A 27,575-nucleotide genomic window follows, 5' to 3' on the forward strand; every position below is an offset into this window, starting at 1 on the left:
TGACAAATATTGGCCTATAAGAACGTTTTTGGGGTATTACGGCACTTTTGAGAGACCACATCCCAACCAAAATGAGTAGCTACTGGATGTAGCTGGTGGCCAGAGACAGAGAGAAGGGTGTAAGAAGACTGAAATGAAACCTTCAGTAAAACCGATAAAAGGGAAGGATGGAGCACTTGAAGGAGCACCATTAGTGAGAAAAAAATGGTAAGAACCAGTAAAACAGGTAAAGCTTTTTCTTAAAAAAAGGAGGACGAATGATGAAATCTGTTTGGCAAAGGGGGAATAATAACCATGAAAATTATGCTGCATTCAGCCATGACTGCAAAGATTCCACACAAAACATCCCAGAGTATTTCAAACATTTACCTATAAATAGCTTTCTCCGTCAGGTGAACCCCTTCAAACCTATCAAAAATTTTCCTAAATTCAGCGACGCAATGGAGAGGTTTGGCATAGAAGGATAAGAAATTGTTTTTAATACACATAGGCTGTTTGTTTTTCCATGAGCTTTCCATTCAGCAGCTACCTTAAATGGTATTTTAGGATATTTAAAATGACTTAAAGATTGGCTAGGAGAAGATGAGTGAAAAAAATACAGCACCCTCATCAACGTTTTGTATATTTTCAATCTACAGTTCCTTGAAGATTTTTTTAAATGACGGTTAACTGAAAAATCCATAAAAGCTGAAATAAGACGTCTTGTTTGCACTTGTTTTGTACCCATTTTGAGATGTACTTTCATAGTGTGCACACATCTAGTCTGTAGAAAGAAGGGTTTGTTAAGAGAAATAACTGTGGTGAGATGGAGCCAGAACCAATTTACTAGCTACACTACTCACACATCACTGGTGTTTTCTGAATATAATCAGGTGTCCAGATGGTATCTGAGTTTTTTTCTGGGATACTGGGGAATACAGTAGTGGGGATACAATAACTGAGATTATTAGGAGCCAGAGTTTTAAGGCTACCAGAACTGTTTTCCCACACACACCCTTTTCCTGTGTCTGTTTCTTCCCAGGACTTGGCATCAGGCTGTCATGCTGATTTGGCTTTGATTCTGTCCTTTTAAGTTGGTTTTGTTGATCTTGCAACATCATATTCTTTGCACCAGGTTGCTTCTTTTGCATTTGCAGTGGATTTTTGGTTGTTACATTGCCTTTGATTCTTGGGTTGTATATTGGCTCAGAATCTCTGATTTTTACATTTGTTGGGCTTGCAACTATTCTTTTTGGCTGTGCTGAGTCTCTGGTTTGACACTTGGATGGATTCTTGGCTTGTACATTTGTTGTGTTAGGTTTGCCACATTATCCTGCATTTTTGCCAGGATTCCCTGGTTCTGCATTGGCTCTTTGGGCTTGTTGTTTCTGTCTGCCTTTAGAGACCAGGGTTTGCTTTGCTTGCTTTTGTGTCTTTGGCTTTTGTGTCTTTGGCTACCTTGGATAAAGCATGGAATCCCCTCCATAGCAAGCAATGGAGGATGGCTGGGGGACTGTAGAATTGAACCTCATAGGCCAATTCACTTGAAATTTGGGAACTTGCAGATCTTCTGCAATTTTGGGGCAATTTGTTCAATTGGGAATGGTGGAGCCAAATAATATCAAAATCCCCTGCTCTCCCCCCCAAAGAAAAATAACAACCCAGATCTTAATTCCATACTGGTATTTGGAACCTGGAAAACCTGGGAGTGACTCTAGCTGAAATCCATTATTATATAAATCTTACACATAAACAGGATGAGCATCAGCTATCTATGCAGTTTATCTGGATCCAGACCTTTTTGAACCTCAAAATACAAAAAAGGGGGTATTTCATTGTCTCAGATCTGCTATAGATCTCTTGTTATCCTGAAACTGAGCACTTCCATAGTTACAGGGGAGAAAGGTATGCCTAGTAAATAATTTCCAATATGGAACTTGTTATAACATAGAGTGAGGAATCTTGTCCCTCTTAAAGACAAGTAGATTTGTTGCTGCATAAGCTTTCATGGATGCATGAAGCATGACCTCAGTTGGCAGCAATAAATGCAAACATTTGCATAGAGGGGGAAAATAGTGTGGTGGGGTCAAAGGGCAATGCAATGCAAGATGAGAATCACCTTTTATTGCTTTTGTGACTTATCACTGTTTTTATGTTCTGTTCAACTGAACTATGCATGGAAGGCTGTCCATAATGTTAGCTCTAAGCCAAGAAAATTTTGGTCAGAATCTGTAAGGCTTCAAGGTATCTCAAAACTATTTTAGTTTTTGTTTATAAATACCCTCTTGGAACAATTCATTTATGAGTCCACAGTTCACAGATACAATGAGATCTGATGCCCTATTGGTGAGGTCATATTTAAAAATGCAAAGCAAAAGAGGGAGATACACACAGGCACACACACAGGCTTACAACTGTCCTTGCAAACCTTGGCACATGTATTTCTTTTTGTTGGACATGTTTCTGGTCAGAGCAATATGTTCCAGTAAGGCAAGGTGCATTATTGTTTCAGCCTTCATTGATAAGAAAATATCCCAAGAGAAATCTATAACAGCATCTGACATCTGTCACCGATTGACCACCAGCAGCAATGTCATCTGGATCTTCCCTATGAACCTACAAGAAATAGCTACATCCTGTTTCCAAATTCAGTTTCTGGGTGACAATAACTTTTTAAAAAACCAAGTAAGACTCTTGGAAGACAAAATTATATTTTGCCTCTCCATACAATGTGAGGAATATGCATTATCAGTTCTCCCTCCCAATGCTATGTTCTTTACTTAAAAGCAGCTGGCCACATCTCTAATTTAGATCATATCAGAATAGAAATGATGCAGAAAGGGTTGTTTAATCCTTCCCCTCATTTGATCTAATAAGCTTCTGGGCGAGGAGAGAATTGGAATAGATAAATATCCCCTCACCCAGAACTTTAGCTTTCCTTAGTGACAATTTCTACCAGTGGCAACTACCAGTGATGGCTCAGAATGGAATCTCTGGGCCTTTTCGCACGGGGATCTTTGTTGCAAATTGTTTGCGGAATGAAAAATCGCCATTTAAAATAGTGGAATTCGTCGTTATGCATACCTGCCTTTGTAGTGGAATCAGTTGCGTTTTTTAGCGTTTCCCACAGGCTTCCGGTCTCGGCAGAAATCGCTAGAAAGGAAGCGCTATTGCCAAGCTCGTCCCGCCCCTGGCCATCAAGCAGCCAATGGGCAGCCGTTAGCATGCTCCCAAACTGCCCCTTTCCCTTTAAGAAAGGTTTAAAAAAAAAAAAAAACAGACCCATAGCAACGAATCTAGGTAGATTCGTTGCTACGGAGAGACCCATCCAGCTGCCTAATGTGAGCTGTCATTTGATTGTATGATCGTTGGCACGCTGCCTCGAGTGATAAAAAAAAAATCCCCCCCCCTCTCACGGGCCCGATTTTCGGCTGAATTTATGTGTAAAAAATAAAGGGACTTTATTTCAGCAAACGGGCTTTTATGTGGTTTGTGCTTAGTGACTAAAGGTGAAGGACTGAAGCCAGGGAAGCCTCTAAACAGAAAGAGGCTCGCTGGTGCGTTTATCCCCGCTCGCTCGGAGAAAAAAAAATGGCGATCGCTTCGCCGGAAGTTTGGAGGAGAGAGCCAGGGGGAGGGACTTTGAAGAACCAGCAACAATGGTAACGCACAGGTCTTTAGCGCTACTGTTGCAGATTGGTTGCAGGAGTGTATCGCTATCCGGAGGGTGAATCCACTTTTCTGGATTCCCCTGAAAGCGCTACAACGAAGCGCTTTTTGCGGGTCGGTTTCAGGATTGTTGCAGATTGTCTACGACGTCGTGGGTTATGGCAAATTAGTAGCGTTTCCAATTAGCAACCATTGTGCTATTTTGAAGCCGTGCGAAATGGCCCTCTGTATTCAAAGGAATGGTGGGGGATCAGCAGATCTAGCCAGAGGCAACTAGCAATTCCATCTGTAGGGGAGGGGCTGCACTCATTGGTAGAGCATCTACTGAGCCTTACAGAGGGCAATATACAAATGTAATAAATAAATACTTAAGAGACTTACTAAGTCTGCGGGTTTAGTGATCACAGACTCCAATTCTTCAGAACAGCTCTTTTTATTTAGCAACTCCAGCAACAGACTAAAACTACTGAACAGAGAAAAACAGGCAAACTCATGCACTTTTATACCTTTCAGGCAGCCAGCTGCTGCCTCTGATTGGTTCTAAGCAAAGCAATCTGATTGGCCCCTAAACGGAGCAATCGGATTGGCCCTAAGCAGAGCAATCGGATTGGCTCTAGAAGAGCTATCAGGTTTCTTTGATTGGTTAGTTCCTTGGCTAGCAGAAGCTCTCATTTGCATCAGTGTCCAAATGCCCACAGACATAACAAGACTCACCAAATATTGAGCATGAGCATTTTCTAGTAGGGATGTAAGTTCTCAGTTCAGTCCCTACCACCTCCTGATAAAAGGGTCAGATATGTAGCTGGTGTGAAAGACATCAGCCTCAGACCCTGGTGAGGTGTTGCCAGTTTGAGTGGACAATACTGACATAGATGGACCAAGGGTCTGATTCAGTATAACATAGCTTCTTTTGTTCTTCATGTGTATCATGTTCTGCTTCTCAGTTTTCCTACTTGAACATAATTCTTGTATAATTTTCTGCCTTTTACATTCTTTTTATTTCTAACCTAAAGAGCCATAGCTTGTTAGTAACACTATCAATTAACTGGGAAACAAGCCTGCAATCACAGCTGATCAGGCAATAAAAATGTAGCCCTGATAACCAAGCAAGTCAAAAAGAAATAGCATGAGACAAACAAATGGTTTTAAAAAAAATCTAAATTCAGGGTTTAAAAAAAAACATGATGGTATGACTTGTCTCAGAACAAAGCCTGTTGGGAGATGAAAGAGTAAAGCAACCATCTTTAAATGATATGAAAGGGGAAATAATGGGCATGTCTGTAACTTGAAAGGCCATAAATAGAATCATGTGCTGAGAAAAAAAGAGAAGAGTAATAAACTGCAGCTGAACACTTAGAAGGGTAAATGGTGTCGAATTTCATTGAACAACAATGACAGCTGATTTTTTCCATCGGACAGCAATAAGAACTCAGGGCACAGTTATGGAATAAGCAAAGGAATACACAAAGAGCAACAAGCAAAATCATCTCTCTTGAAATGAAATCTAGGGAAATTATCCAGCTGAGACCCAAAGAATTTTTCTAGTCATTCCCCCACAGTGTTAACTGGGAACATTTTTAAAAGGCTGGTTGTGAAATAAAAGTCAATTAAAAAAAAAGAGAGGCAACTGCAGTTATGTTCTATCTCTGACCATCAAAAATTAACTATAACTTTAACTAAAAATGTCCTGCATCTCTACTTGGAGATGCTCATATTCAAGATCTGGCAAGTCTCCAAGAAAATAGGAATTGCAGAACTGATGAGCAGCCACTAAGAATGCCTCTCTGCAAGTTCCGATAGTTGTTCATGCTGATGACATTAAAAGGTCCATTATATAGTCTAATAATGCAAGAAGAAGGGCGGGGATTGGGCATGTGTCTAGAATTGCAAATCAGTTTGTTATCTATGTAGTGGAAGTGGTAGAGATGGTAAGGGTGCCCTGACAAATATACTAAATACACAACCATGTAGGACCAGCCACATTAGCCTCTATCTGCATTAAAAACCCAGCAGAGTGTATCTTGCTGGGTTCCCTGAGCATCTTTACAACTGAGTATCTTGATAACTTAGAATGCTCACTCTATGGCTGGACCGTGGTCTAAAATATTGTGCAGGATAAAGTGAAGGTCTCTTTGTGTTCAGAATACACTGCAGTTGACACAGTGGGGCAAGAGAAACAACTTCTGTTATGAATTTAAAAGCCTCACTATGGCCCATTATGCACGGCCGCCGAAACGGCGATTTCGGGTCACATGGAAAACGCGGAGGGGGAAGATGCGATGCATACTGGTTATGTACGGGGCGGGGCACGACGGCGGCAAAACCCAGAGTAACCGATTATGCACGCGGCGATCCGGGCGCCGCTTCTGGTTGCGCCCCGGTCACCCGGAAGCTGCGCTTTCTTCCGCGTTTCACTGACGCGGCTTTTTCGGCGGCATGCACCGAAGCTGCGGCCGGTTGCAGCCGGCTCCGTGCGTTATCAGTGATTTTAGTCGCCGCCATTCCACCCCGAATGCGCGCTAAAACCCCCGTGCATAATGGGTCTATATGGATCAACAAGGGTCTCAATTCTACTCAATTTGTCATTAGTTTGAGGAACATATGGCACACTCTGATTCTTAAATATGATTTGCATATCCTCTGGTTGTCATGTGAATTATTGGAACAGCAAGTCGGGATTCAGTTATGCATACTTCCCATTATTGAAATGTTGAAGGTAACTTGGGTTATGGCCAATGAAACAAAGGCTGTGTACGTTTCCTTCTTTACAGTTTCTTCATCTGCACTGTAAGGGCCAGCTTTTGTCCAGATCTAAAATACCTGAAGTACAAGGAAGAGATTTCTTTCTTTTATTAACAATATAAGCTCCTTCAATTAGAACCATACAATAGCCATATAATAAAATCACAGTTCAAATATCAATTACAATTACGGAGGGACTAGTAACAGAAAATTATGTCCCTAGTAAAATCATGAGATCGTTACATTAATTCTTAGCAGGAGAGTGTCTCAAAGATATTATAATGGATAAGAATCTAGCCAGAGACCACTTAACTGCAGGACTAGTATCAACCCCCCCTCCCAAAACCCTACTTGAGATTCAATGGCAAGTTAGTAGGAAGTGATTTCAAGCTAGTTTTATTTCTCTTTAGAGTGTTAATCATATCTAATCATGTACATGGGAGGATGTCAGATCAGATTTCAAAAAGGCTATGCGTATGCTTTACCCTGACCTACAAACCCTTCATAACTCAACATAAAATCTGCACCCTTCTGAACTAGGAACCAGGAAGAGGAAAGATATTCATGCTTGCTGGAGTGTCCTTGGCTGGCTCTCACCTCATGGCCCTAGTATCTTACACAAGACTGTTTATCATTGCATCCTGTAGTGAAAGTCGGAAAAGCTTCATTAACTGGAGCTTGAGGTGATGCTGAAGGGAGATGCTGAAAGCAACTTCAAGAGCTGATTGGCTAGCAGAGGTTGGATGGTGAGAATGGAACGCCAAGGCGCATTTTCAGTTCTCTTGTACAAATCCTGCATGTGAGCACTACTTGGTACCCTCAAAGGCTATACGTCCAGTCTTTTAAGGGAGCTGACTTCCATTCAAACACATTACCCAAGCAAGCAAGATATTAATTTTATCATTCAGACTTTGCTCCCTCTTGGTTAAGTGTATTAGCCCGATTCTGTTTCCAAATCCATCCTGAGTCAACTTGGCCTGTGTAATACACATCACTTTTCACATTTAATGAAAGAATGGGGTGGCTGGCATCTTATGAAACCTCTTGCCTTGGGGTAGCATACCAATTCTAAGTTGGAAGGGTTGAAGCCGAGATTCAGACAAAGCTTTTGAAAAGTTAGCCAACATACCTCATGGTGTGGTTGTGAGGAAAAGAAGGGAGGGCAGGAGAATAAGCTGCTTTGGTTCCCACAGTAAGGAAAGGAAGTCAATAAATAATCAATAGAGCTGAAGATGGGAGGCAGCTACATGGTAGGTAGACGAATGGCTTAGCAGGAGAGAATGAGGCAGGGAAAGGGGAGAGACTATGGCAGTTCCCAGGGGAAGGAAAGAGGAAATAGTATGGGGAAGGGGATGCAGGGGAAAGTGAGGTGCTACCCTACAGGTCCCTTACCATGCAAGTGGGCCTGACCTAGTGGCTGGCACCACACAACAAGGTCATAGCAATGAACTGTCATGACCATAACATTAAGACAGTATGTTAGGCTGAAAGTATGTGACTAGGCTCAAATCACCCAGTGAGCTTCCACATCAAGATGGGGATTCAAACCTGGGTCTACCAGACCCTACTCTGAACCGCTACACTACACTGGCTTTCATGGGGTGGCTACTGTTGAAGAGCATTATTCTTCCAGCCCTCTCTATTTCTGGTAACAGAACAGGCTGAGAGAGAAAAAAAAACTCAGCAATATAGAGGGAAAGGGTCAGGGATTTGCCTGAGCACTGTGGTTTTGTCAAATGCATGCATACTTGAGAGATGAATGATTGAACACATGCATAAATTTACAAATAACTTCTTTGGCTCACATTTGATAATTTTTCCATTATGGCCTTTAATATGGTGAATAACAATGAAGGATGGTCACTGAAATGCCATTTCCTGTCATTAAGTTGTAGGGACTCTACTGCCATGCATAAACGAAATATCATGTTCCCATGGTCATACATATCCATCAAGTCTCCAGAATGTTAAATTAAGCAGAGCTTCCCCCCAAAATAGCCAGAGGATGAATCCTGATAACATAAATTCTTCTTGGCTTCTAAATGACAATTCATAAAGCTCTAGTTGATTCAGATGGCTGGAGACTCAACACTGATTCATGCAATCCTGAAGTTGTGGCAGGAATCTCAGCCACCCAGATATTTTTTCCCTGACAGTGAGAAATTCAAAAGCTGTTTGGAGGAGAAAAAACTTTAAAAAAAACCTTTGAAAGATGCCAAGGCATTTCAGCACATTAGTAAAAATAGCATTATGCCAGCATAATGGCAAAGTGCGAAATTTTATCACGTGTCCCAGGCCCTCCTCACCTTTTTGCTGTCTTGACTTTGTCTGCCACCTTTCCATGTGTCTCACCCTCCACATCTGTTGCTGGAAATGGCAGAACAGAGCAATGTACCTTATATGCATCAAACTTCTGCCTGTCAATCAATTCAGGCAACCAATCCCCTTCCTCCATATTTTGATGCAGTTTAAAGGTCCTACTGATCTTTCTTTAATCCATACTTTTCTATTGCAATGCCTATGCATAGCGCCTTTTGAACGCCACCTCTTATGGCATCACTAGTCCTTTGAAAAATTAATATAGTTCCTGATTTTGGGGGAAGAAAACTTTTGAGAGGCACACTTTGTGTTACAGCACTGAAAAAAATATATTCTTTTATTTCTGGCATCACTTACACACATGTCTCCTATTCGTTGCTCCAGGCACATTGCCATTTTTAAAAAGAAAAGAAATTCCTATTCCCGGGAACAATGGAAAGGGAGGCAGGTGCAAGGGCAAGGTGATGCAGATGGCTGTAGTATGTTTGAGCCTCCATAGGTTCCTTCTGTTGATTGCCTGCTGGTTGTCTGCTGGTGGATGGCACTTTTTAGGTTGGTGAATCCACTTTATGCAATTCCTGAACTTGTGCTTTAAAATGGAGAATGTAGTGATCTGTCAGCTGGCCAGATGCTGGATGTGGGCAACGTCATGCAGAGTAGCCAGAATATAATGCCTACATTAGGTAAACATTTCACTATATTTATGGCATGCGGAAATCCCCCCAGTCTCGAATCTTCTAACTTCTTTGCATGTACATATGAGAGAGATCTACAATCTACAATCACTTGATTCCCAGCAGTCACTCTAACCAAGTGATAATTTGTGATTGTGGGAACTCTGAAACACATATAGATCTTTTACTTGGTTAATACTGTTAAATCTTCCCTCCGGGATTCCCTTGTTAAGCCTGAGGTCATAGCCTCAGGTGCCATTGTCCTGACTTCATCACCCATCCAACAACTATTTGCTTAATTAACTATATGTCTCCTTAATACTTTTGGCTAACCCCAACAACAACAACCTAAACAGGGTTTCCTCATGGCTGTCAATTACCAATGAAAACATATAAGAAAGCTATTCATAGATCTCCCAGCATTTCATCTAGTTTATCACATAGATTTGTTCCTGAAAATTGTCCAGATACAGTTCTAGGTCTAAAAGGTCACAGCCTGGTTCATCAACTGGGGCTGGCTGCAGAGACACCCCCCCCCTTTGCCAGCAAGTGGCAGCCAACTTATACTGATCCCATAGGGCTATTGATTCAAGAGATGTTCAGAGGCGGTTCACCATTGCCTGGTTCTGCGTAGCAACCTTAGATTTACTTCCTTAGTGGTCTCCCATCCATGTATTAACCAGGTCCGACACTGCTTGGTTTCTGAGATCTGATGTGATTGGACTTGCATGGGCTGTTGAAGTCAGTGTAGGGAACCCATTACACTTCCATTAAAATAATTGTTGGCAATCAGATAGCATCAAGATAACAACTCAAAGTTCTGGTTCTGTAAATCCCAAAACTTTTCAACGTGGCCATCTCAGGGAACATCTTGAATATGATATTTCACTCCATATGAGAACCTATTCTACATGCCACAGCTGTTATAAGCTAAGCTGGTGACCTCAAAGAACAAGTTCTCTCAATAGCAGCACCTTCCCAGCATTCCAGGCAAATTCAGTTGACTAAGCCATTTGGTGGGAGGGAAGGTGACCTGGTATAGCCTGATCTTGGAAGCTAAGCAGGGTTGCTAACTGAATGGGAGACCAAAAAGGAAGGCTCTCAAGAAGAAGGCAATAGCAATCCACCCTTGCTTCTCACTTGCCTTGAAAGCCCCCTTGTTGGTTTCACCATAATTTGGCGTGAACCTAATGATACTTCACACACACACAAACCATTGTTTTGCGGATTCCTACTCTCAAAATGACGACATTTCTACTTCAAAATGCATTTGGAAGAATTTAATGTGTTGGTGGAAGGTCTAGTTATATTGCTAACTCTCTGATATTACTGTTGTTTTTCTTACAGTGCCATCAAGAGTGGAGTTACATACTTCTAATTGCATTGAAGTCCGTGGCCCTTAGAAGGATGCAACTCTGCTTAGGACAGCAATGTCAATTAGTTTTAATTCTTGAACTGTTAAATATTAATCTTTTCTCTTTGATAATATGCCTGAAGGTTCTGACGTAGGCAGAAATGTGGGGTGCAATTTGAAATGAACGAGGAAAATGATTACTGTGCATCAGATCACGTACGCAGCTCTGGATTGAACCAATAGGTACCCAAAATGCATTCCCAATGTGTGACATTATTTTCTTGATGCTACATTATGCAACGAAAATGAAAAGGATTTCATCAGCTTTTAATCAGAATGCTAATGGAACATTACAATTGCAGCAACAGATAATGAGATTTTGGAACAAAGCAGCAATGTTTTCAGCTCATATCATACAAACATTAATTCTGATGCATTTATGTTTATCTCACCCTTCTTCCAGGGAGCTCAGGTTAGCATATGTGGTTTCCATTTTTGTTCCCAAAATAATCCCATGTCAAGCAGGTCAAACTGAAAGAACGTGTCTGGCCCAAGAACATCAGGACACCGAGCCTAGAGTTTGCATTTTGTTGACACTGGGTTGACAATGGGTTGACACTTTCATTAAAATATCTAAGCACTGGCTATCATTCAAAGGTGGTGTTTCCTATCCCTTTTTTTGGTAATGAATGAAACATCTGGCAGAAGCTATTCGGTACAAGCTAGTTTAGTTTCCAGGGAAAGAAATACCTGTCTGCAAGGTCAACCCAGTGATTTGATTATATAACAGAATTCTCCCTCTCGGGGAGGGAGAATTCAGCCAATACCCAATTCTGACATATAGTTAAGCCTCATAGTTATTTTTAAAAACCTTTTCTAAAACCCAGTCTAAACTATTTATGGTTTACCCGTTGCACCATTTTTACATTAGTAATAATATTGTCTGTCTGGTACATTCATATTTATTTTACGAGTCATGCTGAAAGAACGGTGGCGTTTCTGGAGCTAAGAATGGATGTGCTGCTGCCGCTGCTTTCTATTAAACAAATGACTCTGACTTACAGCTTGTCATTTTCTCTCGCTTTAATGGCTTTTCCTCAATGACTGGAAGCCCTTTTGGTCTAATTATGCAGCTAACCTGCAAGGTAAGACTATAAGGCTGATCCATTGGCTGCCCTGGTGCCCCTGAAGACACATAACAGGTGGTCTACAGCAGGGGTAGTCAACCCGTGGTCCTCCAGATGCTCATAGACTACAATTCCCATGAGCCCCTGCCAGCAAACGCTGTCAGGGGCTCATGGGAATTGTAATCCATGAACATCTGGAGGACCACAGGTTGACTACCCCTGGCCTACAGCTTTGGACATGGACATTGAATTCAGCCATCAAGGTGAATGGCCACTGCTAGAATGGCCACTTGTGTCTGTCATCTGCCCCCTCCCTTTCCCTTCTTAGTGGTTGTGGAATTGGGTTAGTTATATTGAATTTTGCCGCCATCCTTGTCTTAATTTTTGTATTAATTGTATTATGTTTTATTGTGCTTTTATTGTTTAGGGGATTGGTTTTTATGTGACCTGCCTCGAGCCTCCGGGAGGAGGCGGGATATAAATAAAATAAAATAAAATAAAATAAAATAAAATAAAATAAAATAAAATAAAATAAAATAAAATAAAATAAAATAAAATAAAATAAAATAAAATAAAATAAAATAAAATAAAATAAAATAAAATAAAATAAAAATAATAGATCAATACACCATGAACTTGTTAATCTCCTCTTAATGCTATCTAAACTAGTAGCCAGCAACATACCCCATGGCCACAAGGGCCACAAGTTAATTGTGGGTTGTGTGAAAGTAACTATTGTTGTGAGGCAGATTATTCCCTGACCTGGATAGCCCAGATGGGCCAGTCTCATCAGATCTCAGAAGCTAAGTAGAGTTGGTCCCGGTTAGAATTCAGAGGGGAGACCACCAAGGAATGCTAGGGTCACTATGCAGAACCACATTTGAATGTCTCTTGCCTTGAAAAAACTGACAGGGGTCACCGTAAATTGTTTGTGACTTGAAAGGGAGGGGGATGATTTGCACTTTGCACATGAGAATCTGAAGCTGCTGAATGGTGACATGTCCAAGACCATGACTGAGCTTAAACATGAATCCACATCTGAGATCCAACATCAGCTTTCCAAAATGACTACAGTAGATATGTGATAGTGATAGACTGTCAGAATAGGGTTGAGGAAACAAAATTCCAAAATTCTACTTATGGATGCTCACTGGGTAGCCTTGGGCCAATCACTCTCTCTCTCATCCTAACTTACTTCCAAGGGTTATTTTCAAGGATATAGTGGGAAAGAAGAAGACATATGTAATTCGACTAGGCTAAGAGATAATACCTTCCCTAAAGGCACACTGTGAACTTCTCAGCTGACTGAGAGTTGGAACCTCAGGCTTCCCTTATCTGAGTTTAGGAAAGACTTCATAGCAGCACATTACATGAAGAGGAGTAGGTTTTTATACCCTGCTTTTCTCTACCCCAAAGGTCTTCCTGTAACAGGCACCTTGGGAGGTAGGTGGGGCTGAGAGATTTCTGAGAGAGCTGTCATTGACCCAAGATCACCCAGCAGGCTTTAGGTAGGGAATCAAATCTGGTGCTCCAGATTAGGCACTGCTGCTCTTCGCCACACCACCATGCTGGAAGAAAACACCAGTGGCATATTCTGCAGATATCCTAAATGAGTCCTAGCTACCTATCAAAAAGTCTATCAAATTCATATGAATAAGTGAAAAAAAATCTGGTGAAGTCAAATGTGGGCACACATGTGGACAGTTTTCACAAATGAGGGGCTTACTTTTTTTTAAAGATAAAGGGAAGGGTGATGGCCAGAAGGCTGTCCTACCCCTGAAGGGGGAAAGCTCACTTGAGCCTATCAGAGTGCTACTCCAGTATCCAATCCGTTTTGAGAAGGGGGAGGGTGGAATGTTGGAGGGAAACTGTTAGGAGAGTTTGCTAAAATCCAGCACAATCTTCCCCTTCAACCTGGGAAAGCTGGCAGAACATATAATTTTATTAAGAATGGCATTGTTGATGCTAGTTCATCTAACTACTCAAGAATCACAAACAAGCTGGCATCCGGAGCAGAATCACAAAGGAGATGAGTTCTGACTCAGGAGGGAAACAGCACTGAGAGTTCAGCATGCCCATTCTGCACACATTGGATAATGCACTTCCAATGTACTTTTGCAGCTGGATTTTCTTGTGCAGAACAGGAAAATCTACTTCTAAAGTGCATTGGAAATGCATTATTTAACGTGTGCAGAATGGGAAAAAAGCAGACAGGATGAAGGGCTGCTCTGCTTGGTAGCATGGTGGAGGGGCTTGAATTCTGTCCGAAAACAGAGTGCCCAGTCATTAGGACAGTCTCTGGCAATGAGTATACCGTGTGCCATTTAGCCTGACTCTTGGCAAAGGGCAGGCTAGTGTGGCTGGAATCCTGCATCTGTGTTAGATCCAATCTAGTGGACTAATTGGTAAAAACTTGTTGATGCTTGGGAGTATGTGCATTCGTCTCTGCCGCGGAAGTTGAAATACTAAGTAATCAATTAACAGCTTACAAGTTGTGAGGTCCAGCTGGCCTCCACCTGGAAGTTTTTAAAGAATTTAGAAATGAAACTGCTGATCCCCTCGCTAAAATATGCAAGTTGTCACTATAACTGGCTTCTTTACTGGAAGACTGGAATGCAGCCAAGGTAATGTCTACTTTGCAAGAGAGGGTGGAAATTACAGGTCATTTTACAGAACACCTATTCTCAGTAAACTGGTGGAAAACATTATTAAAAATGGAATAATACAGCATATAGAACATTGATTTCCAAGTTGGCACCTATAGGCATCAAGATGAACCTGGACACATTTTGGGGTGTCTACTTGCATTTCCTCCAAGTGACAAGCCAGCCTTGGCTCCACCTCACTGGAGTAGAAAATGCCTGGATATAGAACACTTGGGTCTTCAGGGGGTACCCATTTTAAAGTCTCTCGGTGCAGACTTATGAATTGAACAGTTGTAAGATAAACTGAACAATCATAAGATCATCATGGATGTGGTTAACTGGTAAGGGGTTAAGGAATGGACTGTATTCAGTATTGGAGAGGAAAGAATAATTGAATCATAGACTTGGAAGGGGCATACAAGCTCAGTGCAGGATCAGCCTAAAGCATCCAGGATAAGAATCTGCCCGGCCGCTGCTTGAAGACTGCCAGTGAGGAGGAGCTCACCACCTCCTTAGGTAGCTAATGCCACTGTTGAACTACTCTGATTGTGAATTTCCCCCCCTGATATCTAGCTGATATTGTTCTACATGTCATTTGAACCCATTACCACAGGTCCTATCATCTACTGCCAACAGGAAGTGCTTCCTGCCCTCTTTCAAGTGACAACCTTTCAAATACTTAAAGAGGGCTATCATGTCCCCTCTCAACCTCCTCTTCTCCAGGTTGAACATTCCCAAATCCCTCAGCCATTCCTCATAGGGCTTGGTCCCGGGGCCCCGGATCATCCTTGTTGCTCTCTTCTGCATCCTTTCAGTTTTGTCTGAGGCCTCCAGGATTGCACACAGTACTTCAGGGGCAGTCTGGCCAATGTGGTATACAGCGTGACTAGGACATGTTATGATTTTATTATTATGCCTCTGTTGATACAGCTCAAGACTTCATTTGCCTTCTTTACTGTTGCATCACACTGTCTGCTCATATTTAGTTTACAGCCCACAAGTACCCCCAAGATCTTCTTTAAGTTCTTCACTAAAGATGAGTCAGGAAAGCTGACATAAGGTAGCTTTCAAATGATTCAGACTGGTGGTAATCCAGACGGACTGCAAAATTCTGACAGGATCTTCATAGGTATATAAATTGGCATCAAAATGACTAATAAGGTTCACTGCATGTTGGAGCAAAGAAATCATAATCTCACATACTCGGATAGGATGTGGACACTGATCAGGGACCAGGAAACTGATTTTATGTCACAGCGGACAGCTCAATGGAAATGTTGACTGAAGTGAAAAGATCAATCCCAGTGATTAGTAGGAAAGGGCTTGAACATTTAACTGCCAACACCCTTGCACATTCACAGAAATGTGTGCCGGGGCTACATTTTGGAGTACTACTTGCAGTTTCCCTAAGTCATAAAGAGTATGTATATGCTTTGAGCTGCTGCGAGCCAGCTTACTGGGAGCAGCAGTATACCAATAAAATACTAAATAAATAAATAAGTTTAGCTTTGCGCAGCGAAATGAGCAGCCACTGGGACAGATGATTCATGAGTATCACAGAACAGTCTGGCTGCATTCCAGATGGCAAGTTCAGTCCCTATTGTAACCAGCCTAGATTTTCAGACTGTTCTCTGTACTGTTGCTCTGGCTGCAATATCCCCTGTAAGCTTCTCAGACACAACAGAACAGAACATTTGTAGAATGAAACGCATACTTTTTGAACTGGAAATGGAATTGCTTCTCCAGATTTCTCAAAAGGAAATGGGTTAACATAACCCGAGGCAAAGTTTTTGTTTCCTTCATGGTCAGTGTTCCACTAACCTCCCTCCTTCTTGTCTCTGATCTGATATTTATAGGAGGAGGAGGAGGAGGGGGGTTATACTTTTCACTGACCAAAGGAGTCTCAAAGCAGCTTACCATCGATTTCCCTTCCTCTCCCAACAAGAGACACCCTGTGAGGTAAGTGAGGCTGAGAGAACTCTGACAGGAGTGCTTGGTCAGATCAGCACTTTCAGGATTGTGATGAGCTTAGAGTCACCCAAGTTGGCTGCCTGTGGAGGAGAGGGGAATCAAACCCAGATTGCTAGATTAAAAGATATCACTCTTAACTACTACATCAGGCTGGCAATAGCAGGCAGTGGGGAAGTTTTAATAAGTATTTAAAACAAAACAAAACATCAAATATTCTTAGAACTTTCTCTTAGTTAATTCTGTCTTTTCATTTCTAAAGGTAAAGGTATCCCCTGTGCAAGCACCGAGTCATGTCTGACCCTTGGGGTGACGCCCTCTAGCGTTTTCATGGCAGACTCAATACGGGGTGGTTTGCCAGTGCCTTCCCCAGTCATTACCGTTTACCCCCCAGCAAGCTGGGTACTCATTTTACTGACTTCGGAAGGATGGAAGGCTGAGTCAACCTTGAGCCGGCTGCTGGGATTGAACTCCCAGCCTCATGGGCAGAGCTTTCAGACTGCAGGACTGCTGCCTTACCACTCTGCGCCACAAGAGGCTCAATTTTCATTTCTATCCACCACAAAAGTGTTTCAAATGTTGTCTTTGCAGAACATAAAGATTTCTATATTTCATCTACCCATTATGTGTTTCTGGAGGGAAATTTACAGCAGATATCCCATTACTGACAATTCCTTTTTAGCGTATGTGTATTTATCTTTCATCATCACCACCCCTTTATGGATACTAATATTAATATAACTAATTCTCAATGTGGCCCCATGAGTGGATGCGTAAATCCGGAGACTGGACCGATGAAGAGTCAAGACAGAATGTTCTTCAAACCTGAGAAAAACCTCAGGTGTTTAGAAAATTCTGAACTCTGAAAAAAAAATACATTGGGATTTTAAACCCCCCACTGTCATGGCCCCGTCTCCAGAGGGTGCCTCTGCACCACTGCCTGAGCTCATTCTGCCAGCTCCCTCGGAGGAAGAAGTGGAGGAGCTGGAGCAAAGCAGCAGGGTGCTGCTTAGAGAGGCAAGTCCCGATAGGGAGCCACAACCAGGTCCCAGCCAGACAAGCACCATGCCCTCTGCACCAGCATTACCTCAGCCTGCAGCAACACCCCTGAACAGCCCAGGCTCATCTCCAGAGAGCAGGAGGGAATGCAGGAGGACAACGTTGGCAACACACAGGCAAAGTGCTCGGCTTAGACTACAGCAACAGGCTAGGTTGGACTCAGGTGGGGCTCATTCATCGGAGGAAGGTGCCAGGTGCAGCCACTTGGTGTGACAGCTCAGCTTGTTCTTAAGCACAGCCGAAGTGCTTCCCAGTGTGGCTGCAACTTTGTGCACATGTCCACCTGTTGCCTTGACTGGTTTCCTGCTCCCCGACGCTTTGACGAAGCTCTGTTTGACTGATTCCCGGCTTGACCTTGGTAAAGATAAACGACAACTCTTTCGGTTCTCCTTTGGACTTTGTCAGCTAACAATTCCTGATAAGACCCGGACTGGACTTTTGACTACTCTCTGGTACGCGCTTTGAACTTGCTGGACTCGGTAACTGTGCTTGCCCTTGCACTAACCCTGCGTGTGCCCGGCTAGGGCAGCACACCTACCCCCAATAATAGAATTAGTTCTTGCACCTTTAAGAAAATAAATCTCAGAGGTCAATATGGAGATTGCTAGGCAACCACAACAGAACCATCAGTCTTCAAACTTTACTGTCAGTAGAAGGGATGAGGCAGAGCTGTTTCTAGGTTTTATTCAACCGTATTCAATTTATTCAATTGCAATGAGCAATTTGTGCAATTCAGTCAGGTGTGGTGCTGGCTGGGACTTGATGCTACACAGCTTGCCTGGGCCTAACAGCAGCTTCCATATAACTTGCTTGACTTGTCCACCTAAACAGCCTGCTATTCCATAACTTATGCAACAGTTTGCAACTTTTCTCAAGGAGGCCAGCTTGATGTAGCAGTTAAGAGTGGCAGCTTCTAACCTAGCAAGCCGGGTTTGATTTCCCGCTCCTCCACATGCAGCCAGTTGGGTGACTTTGGGCTTGTCACAGCCCTCTTAGAGCTGTTCTGACCGAGCAGTAATATTGGGGCTCTCTCAGCCTCATCGACCTCACAGGGTATCTGTTGTGGGGAGAGGAAAGGGAAGGCGACTGTAAACCACTTTGAAGCTCCTTTGGGTAGAGAAAGGTGGCATATAAAAACCAAGTCTTCTTCTACGTCTACGAGGGGATCATTTTCCTACCACAAATTTTGGTGATGCAATAAGGCAAAATCAATTAGATTGGGAAGAAGTCTCCTTTATATGTTTCTCGTGTTCTTTAAAAGTCAGCCTTTAAAAAAATGTTTTTACCTAAGTACAATTATTACACTCATATGTTTGTTTTGACCCTATCTCTATACCTTAAACTAATTTTTATTTTCACTCATTCTGTTTTTCCTCTGGCAAGTTATGCAAGTCCCCAAAATATAAGCATCACCCATAAAACAGATTAATCAGGAAATAATTAAATCATACTAATTAGCAATGAAACCATTTGCATGGATAATTTGAATTAAATATATTCCAGCCGCAGCCCACATTTTCCCTTTTTCTTTTGCTGATTACTAGAATTCTACTATGCCAATGTGGGGGTGGAAATTAACAAAAAATCCATTTCAAACCTAGCATCTGTTCTATATCAAAACACCTCTCATGGGAGGGGGATTTTTAAAAAATTTAGAAACTGACAAGTCATTTTTTTATTGTGGCCCAAAGCTCTTGGCTGAGCTCCATCTGTATCGCAAATCTTCAAAACACTTGAATGAAATAAGCAGGAATAGAAGTGAATCAGATTTAGGGATAATCGCAGGCATTTGGGTATCAAGTCTGGGTTCTCTCCTATTGAAGCTTTTACTGACTCTCGTTTTCCTCTTCCTATAATTTCTGCTGCTGTTGTTGTTGCTAGGTGCGAGGTCGTGTCCGACCCATTGCGACCCCATGGACAATAATCCTCCAGTCCTTCCTGTCCTCTACCACAGTGGTCCCCAACCTTTTTGAGGTTGGGGACCGGCAGGGCAACTGCCCGCCCGCGCATGCCGTGCATGTGCGCCGCGGCCCTGATTCCCTCTCCCCCCCTCCCACAGTAAGAAGCTTCCCGGGCCGCAAGCTTGCGGCCTGGGAAGTTTGTTACTGCGGGGGGGGGGCGGGGAGAGGGAGCCGCGGCCCGGCGCCATGGCCTTCGCGTCCCGGCACCGGGCTGCAGCCCGCGGGTTAGGGACCACTGCTCTACCATTCTTCAGAATCTATTTAAGTTTGCAATTTCTGCTAGAATCTGACCAACTAGCTGAGCTTCTTCCATTTCACTGTTGTTGCATCTAGAAATTGTGCTATCATTTTGATACAACAACAATTTAAAACTAGATTATTCTTTTCTACATGGGATAATCCCATTGGCAATAGTTGCTATAGCAGCCTGATAGCATAATATCCAACTGGGTGTAAATACTGCATATAGTGTTTGGTAACAGAACTATTCCAAGCTGTTGAATGAATTTGTGTCATAATTGAAACCATATTTAAACCATCACGCATTCACTTGATTTGTTAGTCACTCTTAACAGGTTACAGAAGACTCTGTTTCTTCATTGGCACAAAAGTGTTTACTTTTTATTATTATTTAATAATTATACTTCTGTCCTGCCGCTCCCAGCACAGCTGGATCACGGCAGCTCACAAAATATCACATCCATAAAAACATCTCCCTCACATAAAAAACCCTTAAGAAATTATATGTGGTGGTACAATATAGACCATATTACAAGAACTCCTCCCCCAACATTTCAAGTCATTGGTGACGGTGTAGAAATATTAATGATTGAAAATGGGAAAGATGGGGTAGATTGCCTAATGGCTCTGTACAGGTCTAATACTCAGGGCCTTTTCGCACAGGGATCTTTGTTGCAAATTGTTTGCGGAATGAAAAATCGCCATTTAAAATAGTGGAATTCGTCGTTATGCATACCTGCCTTTGTAGTGGAATCAGTTGCGTTTTTTAGCGTTTCCCACAGGCTTCCGGTCTCGGCAGAAATCGCTAGAAAGGAAGCGCTATTGCCAAGCTCGTCCCACCCCTGGCCGTCAAGCAGCCAATGGGCAGCCGTTAGCATGCTCCCAAACAGCCCCTTTCCCTTTAAGAAAGGTTTAAAAAAAAAAGAAACGACCCATAGCAATGAATCTAGGTAGATTCGTTGCTACGGAGAGACCCATCCAGCTGCCTAATGTGAGCTGTCGTTTGATTGTATGATCATTTGCACGCTGCCTCGAGTGATAAAAAAAAAAATCCCCCCCCCCTCTCACGGGCACGATTTTCGGCTGAATTTATTTGTAAAAAATAAAGGGACTTTATTTCAGCAAACGGGCTTTTCAGTGGTTTGTGCTTAGTGACTAAAGGTGAAGGACTGAAGCCAGGGAAGCCTCTAAACAGAAAGAGGCTCGCCGGTGCGTTTATCCCCGCTCGCTCGGAGAAAAAAAAATGGCGATCGCTTCGCCGGAAGTTTGGAGGAGAGAGCCAGGGGGAGGGACTTTGAAGAACCAGCAACAATGGTAACGCACAGATCTTTAGCGCTACTGTTGCAGATTGGTTGCAGGAGTGTATTGCTATCCGGAGGGTGAATCCACTTTTCTGGATTCCCCTGAAAGCGCCACAACGAAGCGCTTTTTGCTGATTGGTTTCAGGATTGTTGCAGATTGTCTACGACGTCGTGGGTTATGTCAAATTAGTAGCGTTTCCAAATAGCAACCATTCTGCTACTTTGAAGCCGTGCGAAATGGCCCTCAGTCCTGAGCTAGGGGGGAGGGGGAGACCCATTTTTATAACCCTGGGAATTCAACCCGGCCTCAACCAAACTCTAGGTGGAAGAGCTCCATTTTGCAGCCCACCCAGAACCCTAAGAGGTAAATTTGGGCCCGCAGCTCTTCAAGGAGCTCATTCTACCAGGTAGGGGCCGGGACCGAAAGGGCCCTGGCCCTGGTTAAGGCCAGGAATGCCTCCCGGGGCCTTGGAACTGTCAGCAAATTATGCCCTGCGGGGGGCATAAGGAGGCAAGCGGTCCTGCAGGTAGGAAGGTTTACTGGTAAAATGCAATGATGTATGCTTTTATTGTGACCAAAATTACTTGGATATGAGTTCCTTTATCACTGATTTCCCATTTCTCTTTAGGTTTCTGTTTTTAAGAGACAATATAACGACAAGGAAAGGTAAGTGCTCTGCTTCATGAACTGAACTAATTATAGTCATTATTAACAACAAAAAAGTACAAACTGGCTGCTGAAAAATAGTAATTTGGTGCCAAAACTAAAGCTATCCACAGATGGAGCACTATAATAAGGCACCAGTAATAACACATGAATGATATACTTCATATTCTATTGCACAGAATAATTCACAGTCATGACAGGATAGCCAAATTGCAGGTACTTTTTATGATCTTATCAGCCAACTAACCAAAGAGTGGAATAACTTCATTGATTGGTCATTGTGTGATTGAAAGAGGCTTATGCTGAATAATTCATTCTCTTGAGTCTAGATGCAGTTTTAAAGGTGGAAATGTGGGAATCAGAGTTGGTAGTTAAACAGAAACACAAGTCCCTATCTACAGAATCAATATACCATATTCGCCGGCGTATAAGACGACTGGGCGTATAAGATGACCCCCCAACATTTCCACTCAAAATATAGAGTTTGTTACATTACATTATGGTACTATGGGCCAATACGGGCAGCTATGTCTATCCCAACTGAAGGGAAGGATGACCCCCCCACTTGAAGGCATGTTTTTCAGGGGGGGAAAGTAGTCTTATACAACAGCAAATACTGTATATAACGTTTATGCCAGTTATAGTTTTACTCACAGAATCTTTCAAAATGTAGTTGAACACCACAAAAATCTTTGTCAATGACCCTTCAGCAGAAGAAAAGAGCAAGAGGCAAATTTGTTTGTCACTGCTCACTTCTTCAGTTATGGCTAGAATAACCCTCTATATCTCCTTGAAGAACTGTTCTCTTAGAACACAAAATTTATTTATTTATTTATTTGTTTGTTTGTTTGTTTATTTATTTATTTATCATACTTCTATACCGCCCTCCACGGAGGCTCAGGGCGGTTTACATTATAACAGAGAACCATACATAAAACATAAAAGGTACATTTATGCCAATAGCATTATATAGCTGCCTAGAAATTGAGATTATGATGTTTTATAATCCAGCTCTTCACCACTGTGAAGGCGGCCTAGTTGATCCAGAACTGGCAGCACCCAGAATTATATCTTCAGTCACCAATGGACTTGAGGTCAGCTTAGAAGCTGAACAAGGAAATTCTATCCTTTAAGAGAATACTGAGGGTTTGCTATATCTGCCGGTGACCTGAAAAGAACAAGACCTAACTCCACTGATCACCTTAGTTTTTTTGTGAATGCACCTACCTGTGAGAAACTAAAACCACCCTTTAGTACTTGTCTCATTTGGGAAAGTGGTGGATCAAATCACATGTGAATATTCCTCAAATGAATTCTCTTTTGCATGGATTCCCACCCCCGTCCCCTGTGCTTTCTTAAAATATATTTTGAAATATATATATGGCTTAGTTAATTATGAATGGACCAAATGTTACTTGAAATAAATGTACTGAAGTTCTCAACCATATTTTTAAAAAGGATAGTACTATTAGCTTATTGGGGGGAAATGTGGGATTCTTCAAAACCTGGCAGAAATCAAGATCATTGTTGATGAGTTATGATGAAACAAGATTCCAGTGACATCTTAAGAATGCCACTGAACTCCATCCACTCCAAATTTAAGAGATTTCCATAGCTTTTATCCGTACTTATTCCCAGCCTCTGGGCAAAAGAAGGATGAGGAGGGGGGTTGAATATTTCTTCCTACCCCAATAGCTCTTTCCTACTACTTCCATAATAGCTCTTTCCTACTACTTCCATAAGGCCATACTCTGACGAACAGGCAGTGGTTTAAAAATGCAATTAAATCACACATTTAAAATCTTTCACAAATTATATAAAGCCCTTGTCAATGAATGCTGTGTTTCAATAAAATCTTGCCCTCCAATGGCCATATGCATAATCCCTAGTGCAGCTAATGGCAACCCATGAGCATTACTTTTGTGCATGTGCAGCTTTGGCAAATCCTGATGCAAACCAGTTCTACAGGCATTCACGGCTTCTTGGGATGAACAGAACAGAACTAGCCATTGGCTCCCATCTGGTTGCCACCTTGGGATATGGTAAGTTCGACAGCTGAATGCATTAATGGCAAAATTCACAGCATCCCTTTCCCCAACTTGAAGGGCCCTCCTGTTTTAAAAGAGGCACCGATGGGTCAAGAAGGGAACTATGATGATTAACAGTCACTGTGGAGCAAACATAAAGAGTTCTCTACAATAGGTTCATTTGAAACATTAATTATATATTTTTAATAAAAATGAAATGAAAGTTTTTAATCTTACGTGATTATGAACAAATCACAAAAATTGCATAATTATAGAAGGCCATTGAGGCTGAAAACTGATATATATTTCTTCATAGTCTTCTATTTTGCTTTTCTATTACAGATAAAAAATAGTTTCTTCAGACTCTGATTGGTCTTTGCATCTCCCTTCTCTGGAATGTACTAAATATGTCACCTTAATTATGGTAACATGATCTTAAACCTTGAGTAAGGCACTACTAACAAAAGAACCTGTGTTAAAGAATTATAATGTGACAAGAACAATCACCAAAGCCAATCAGGATGACATGCTATATTACTGAAGAAAGGATCTTGTGATGGATACTCTTCTGAAGCATTGATAATGGCCATTGGAAATATGTTCCAACTGAAAAATAAACGTTGACAGTCTTGTTTTTGAATGATATCTAAGAAATTCATCTGTAGACAACAGTGGCTGCTTTCAGATCTCACGAATATATTCCAATTTGCTCTTCAGGAAAATGAACCTGAAAACTATTAGCATTTTCTGCTCTCTTCTGTTCCTTCTCCACCTTTAGCCTGGTATAGTGGTTAGGAGTATGGACTTCTAATCTTCCAATCTGGCGAGCCAGGTTTGATTCCACGCTCCCCCATGCAACTAGCTGGGCCGGCCAAATATATTTTGAACCATTCGAAATTTCCAAGAGCTTTTAAAATGCATTCATGCAGAGAGCACTTCTTTTCCTACTAAAGCACAGCTGAATTAGGGCAGCCCTGGAGGGTTTTCAAGGTAAAAGATGTTCAGAGGTGGTTTTCCAAAGCCTGCCTTTGTGTAGCAACCCTGGTATTGCTTGATGGTCTCATCCAAGTACCAACCAAGGCCAATCCTGCTTAGCTTTTAAGATAGCTGTCCAAGTCAGGACACAGAATGTATTACAACTGTCTAATGTGGATATTGCCAGGAAATGTATAACTGCAGCCAGAAAGATTTTTCCAAGAACAGTCAGTCCCAGTTTTTATATCACCCAGGGATGAACTATATCTGTACGCACCAGTACTGGATACTAGAAAGAAAGTGGTGAGTCCCAACCACTATTTTTGAATCCCCCAAGACAGACAGTACAATTCAGAAATTTAAATTGGTTTCACCCCTGATATTAATTATAAGAAACACTCTTAGCCACGACAATTATCTGAACATCTGAGGTCCACCCAAGCTGGTACAGAACATTGTGGTGAGTTCCAGAGGAATAAATGGACTCTCCCTGCCTTTCCCCTGGTCTAGGTTTGCAATTGAGGTGACCACAGGAATTTCAGTCCTGAAATCAGTCAGAGGTTAAATAATCAGCTTCATCTAGAAATGTTAGAGTTACATGGTCACCATCTGCTTGAGCACCTTGACTCAAAAGGGCATATTAGCAATCAGCATTAGGTCTAGACAGGTCTTCTTCAGGAGTGGCCCCCTCCTTCAGCACCACCGGAACCATTCCATATCTCGATTATATATTAACCATCTACTGAGCCCAACAATCATTTCTCCCACTCATCCCCCACCCAAAAAGCCTTGATCTAATAAACCAAAATAGACTTTGGTCACCTTTTGCAACTTTTTGACAAAAATAATATGTGTATCTGAAGCCTAAGTAGAACCCAGATAAATAACGCATTGTGCCTTCTATATATGTTTATTCAGAAGTAAGCGTCCGTATATTCAGCTATGTTGATGCCCAAATAAGTGTGCACAGTATTACAGCCTCAGTGAGCAAATGTGCATCATCTTGAGGTCCTAGCTACACCTGCCAATTGGATGATTTGCATCTCTTCCTCTTGGACAGCATATTTGCTCTGGTATTGCATGTTGTTTATGTCCCTTTCATAATGTTATCATAAAAGACCAGGTACCCCCTCCACACAAAAAAGCCAAAACTTGTATCATAACAGCATTTCAAATTAACTCGGTCTTCCTGTTCCGCTCCTCCATAATATTTTGACAATGATGAAAGGCTCCCAGACAACTTTCCATTATAGTAAGAAAAGAATCTGGCGAGACGCCATCTCTGTGGTTTGAAAGTTATGAGCCAGGAAGACAAGCTCAGTCTGTACATATAAATGCTGTCCCGCAGAAAGGTTTCCAACTAGATGCAGATGGCAAGACAAAGAGAGGGGAAGATTAAAGGCAGTTGTCAGGAAACCTTCCTCCATGTAGTAAATTGCAGAAGCTGAGCTTACAAAGCAAAAGCATTGGTGCTATTCCCAAGCAGAAGTCTGTGAGAAGATCAAAAGCAAAATGATGCCAACAAAGAGGTGTATGTTAAGTAAAATAATGTGCTGGTTACTGTGGATTAAGCAACTCGGATAGTCCGACTTAACCTGAAATTGTTGGAGTTCAGGAGCTAAGAGGGGTTGGCCACAGTTTGTACTTGAATGGGAGACCACCATGGAAGGCAGCGTTGCTCTCTTGCCTTCTGGAATGCCAAGGCATTGGGGTCACCATAATTGTTTGAAATTCAGTAGAACAGTCTTCTTCTAATAAGGATTTGGTATATTTTAGGTTGTTATCATGGCTTCTCTGAAGCTTTTATTTACCTCTGGAAATCTGAAATCATCAAAAAGAGAAAGGAGAGTATAGCTGGACCACCCCAAGATACAAGACATCAACTTAGATATGCCAAACATAGCAATGGCAGCTGGGATCTCCCAGGAAGAGATATGCTCAGGATGCCGCTGCCTAGCTTGAACCAAAGGAAACCACCCAGATCAGCCAGAAATGCTTTCAGTGACAATAATATGCTAGAGTGGATTATATGATCCTGTAAACTTCCAGTTATACAGAGGACCAGCTTACCACACGGTAGGGCTTTCTACCAAGTGGCTTCTTGGTTGCCTGTATTACTTCAAATCTGTTGTTTCCCCACCCACATAGGATTATATATTGTAAAGTCTGGCTCTTTACCAAGTGATAAAACAGTCATCTGTGCTAATTATCCATGGCTAGTGATGTTGAATTGGAAAGATATTCCCCCATCTCAAGTTCCATGACTAGAATCTCCCTGAAGGAAATGTCTCTTCTGTTGTTCTCCAGGCTTTTCATATTTCACAGTACCAAGCTCTGCCCATATATTTTGAAAGATTGATACTTTTGCAGTTTTCAGGTGGTTGTTAAAAATCTGTACTATATTTTTTCTTTACTGAAATGCTGTTTATATACTTTGAGAGATTTATGTACTTGCAGCTTTTATGAAATATTTATGTTTTTAGTCACTATATATTATTATATTTTAGTTTTTCTGTCCTGAAATGCTGTACGATATAACTTTAGGTGAAATTTCAATACATAACGTTAACTTTGGTAGATTATTTTCTTTCCAGTTTTTGTTTCATCATTTCATGATAGTTCACACATGGACATCTGACAAAACAAAACAAAAATCCAGTTGAATAAAAAAGGGGACATGTGAAAAGAATGCACACTAATACTTAAACTGCATATGATAAAAGTAGTATATTTTAATCAGGGAGTGAAATTGAATCTGACTCCCTCCCCATCCCAAATTTTTATATCTGTGAACTGAACTAAAACCCAAAATCTCTAGGTTATCTTGCATGTAAATTGGAACCAAATTCATATATAGAAAAACATTCT

At 41.8% G+C, this 27,575-nt stretch overlaps 1 long non-coding RNA gene across 1 annotated transcript; it reads left to right on the forward strand.

Moving 5' to 3' along the window:
• LOC143841740 (uncharacterized) lies at nt 1-27,255 on the forward strand. The gene is made up of 4 exons (XR_013232774.1): nt 1-207; nt 21,668-21,705; nt 23,640-23,747; nt 24,075-27,255. It is a non-coding gene; the product is annotated as an uncharacterized LOC143841740 (long non-coding RNA).
• The last annotated feature ends 320 nt before the right edge of the window (nt 27,256-27,575 follow it).

This window comes from Paroedura picta, chromosome 7, assembly GCF_049243985.1.
Source record: "Paroedura picta isolate Pp20150507F chromosome 7, Ppicta_v3.0, whole genome shotgun sequence".
In the NCBI taxonomy this organism is placed as follows: Eukaryota; Metazoa; Chordata; class Lepidosauria; order Squamata; family Gekkonidae; genus Paroedura; species Paroedura picta.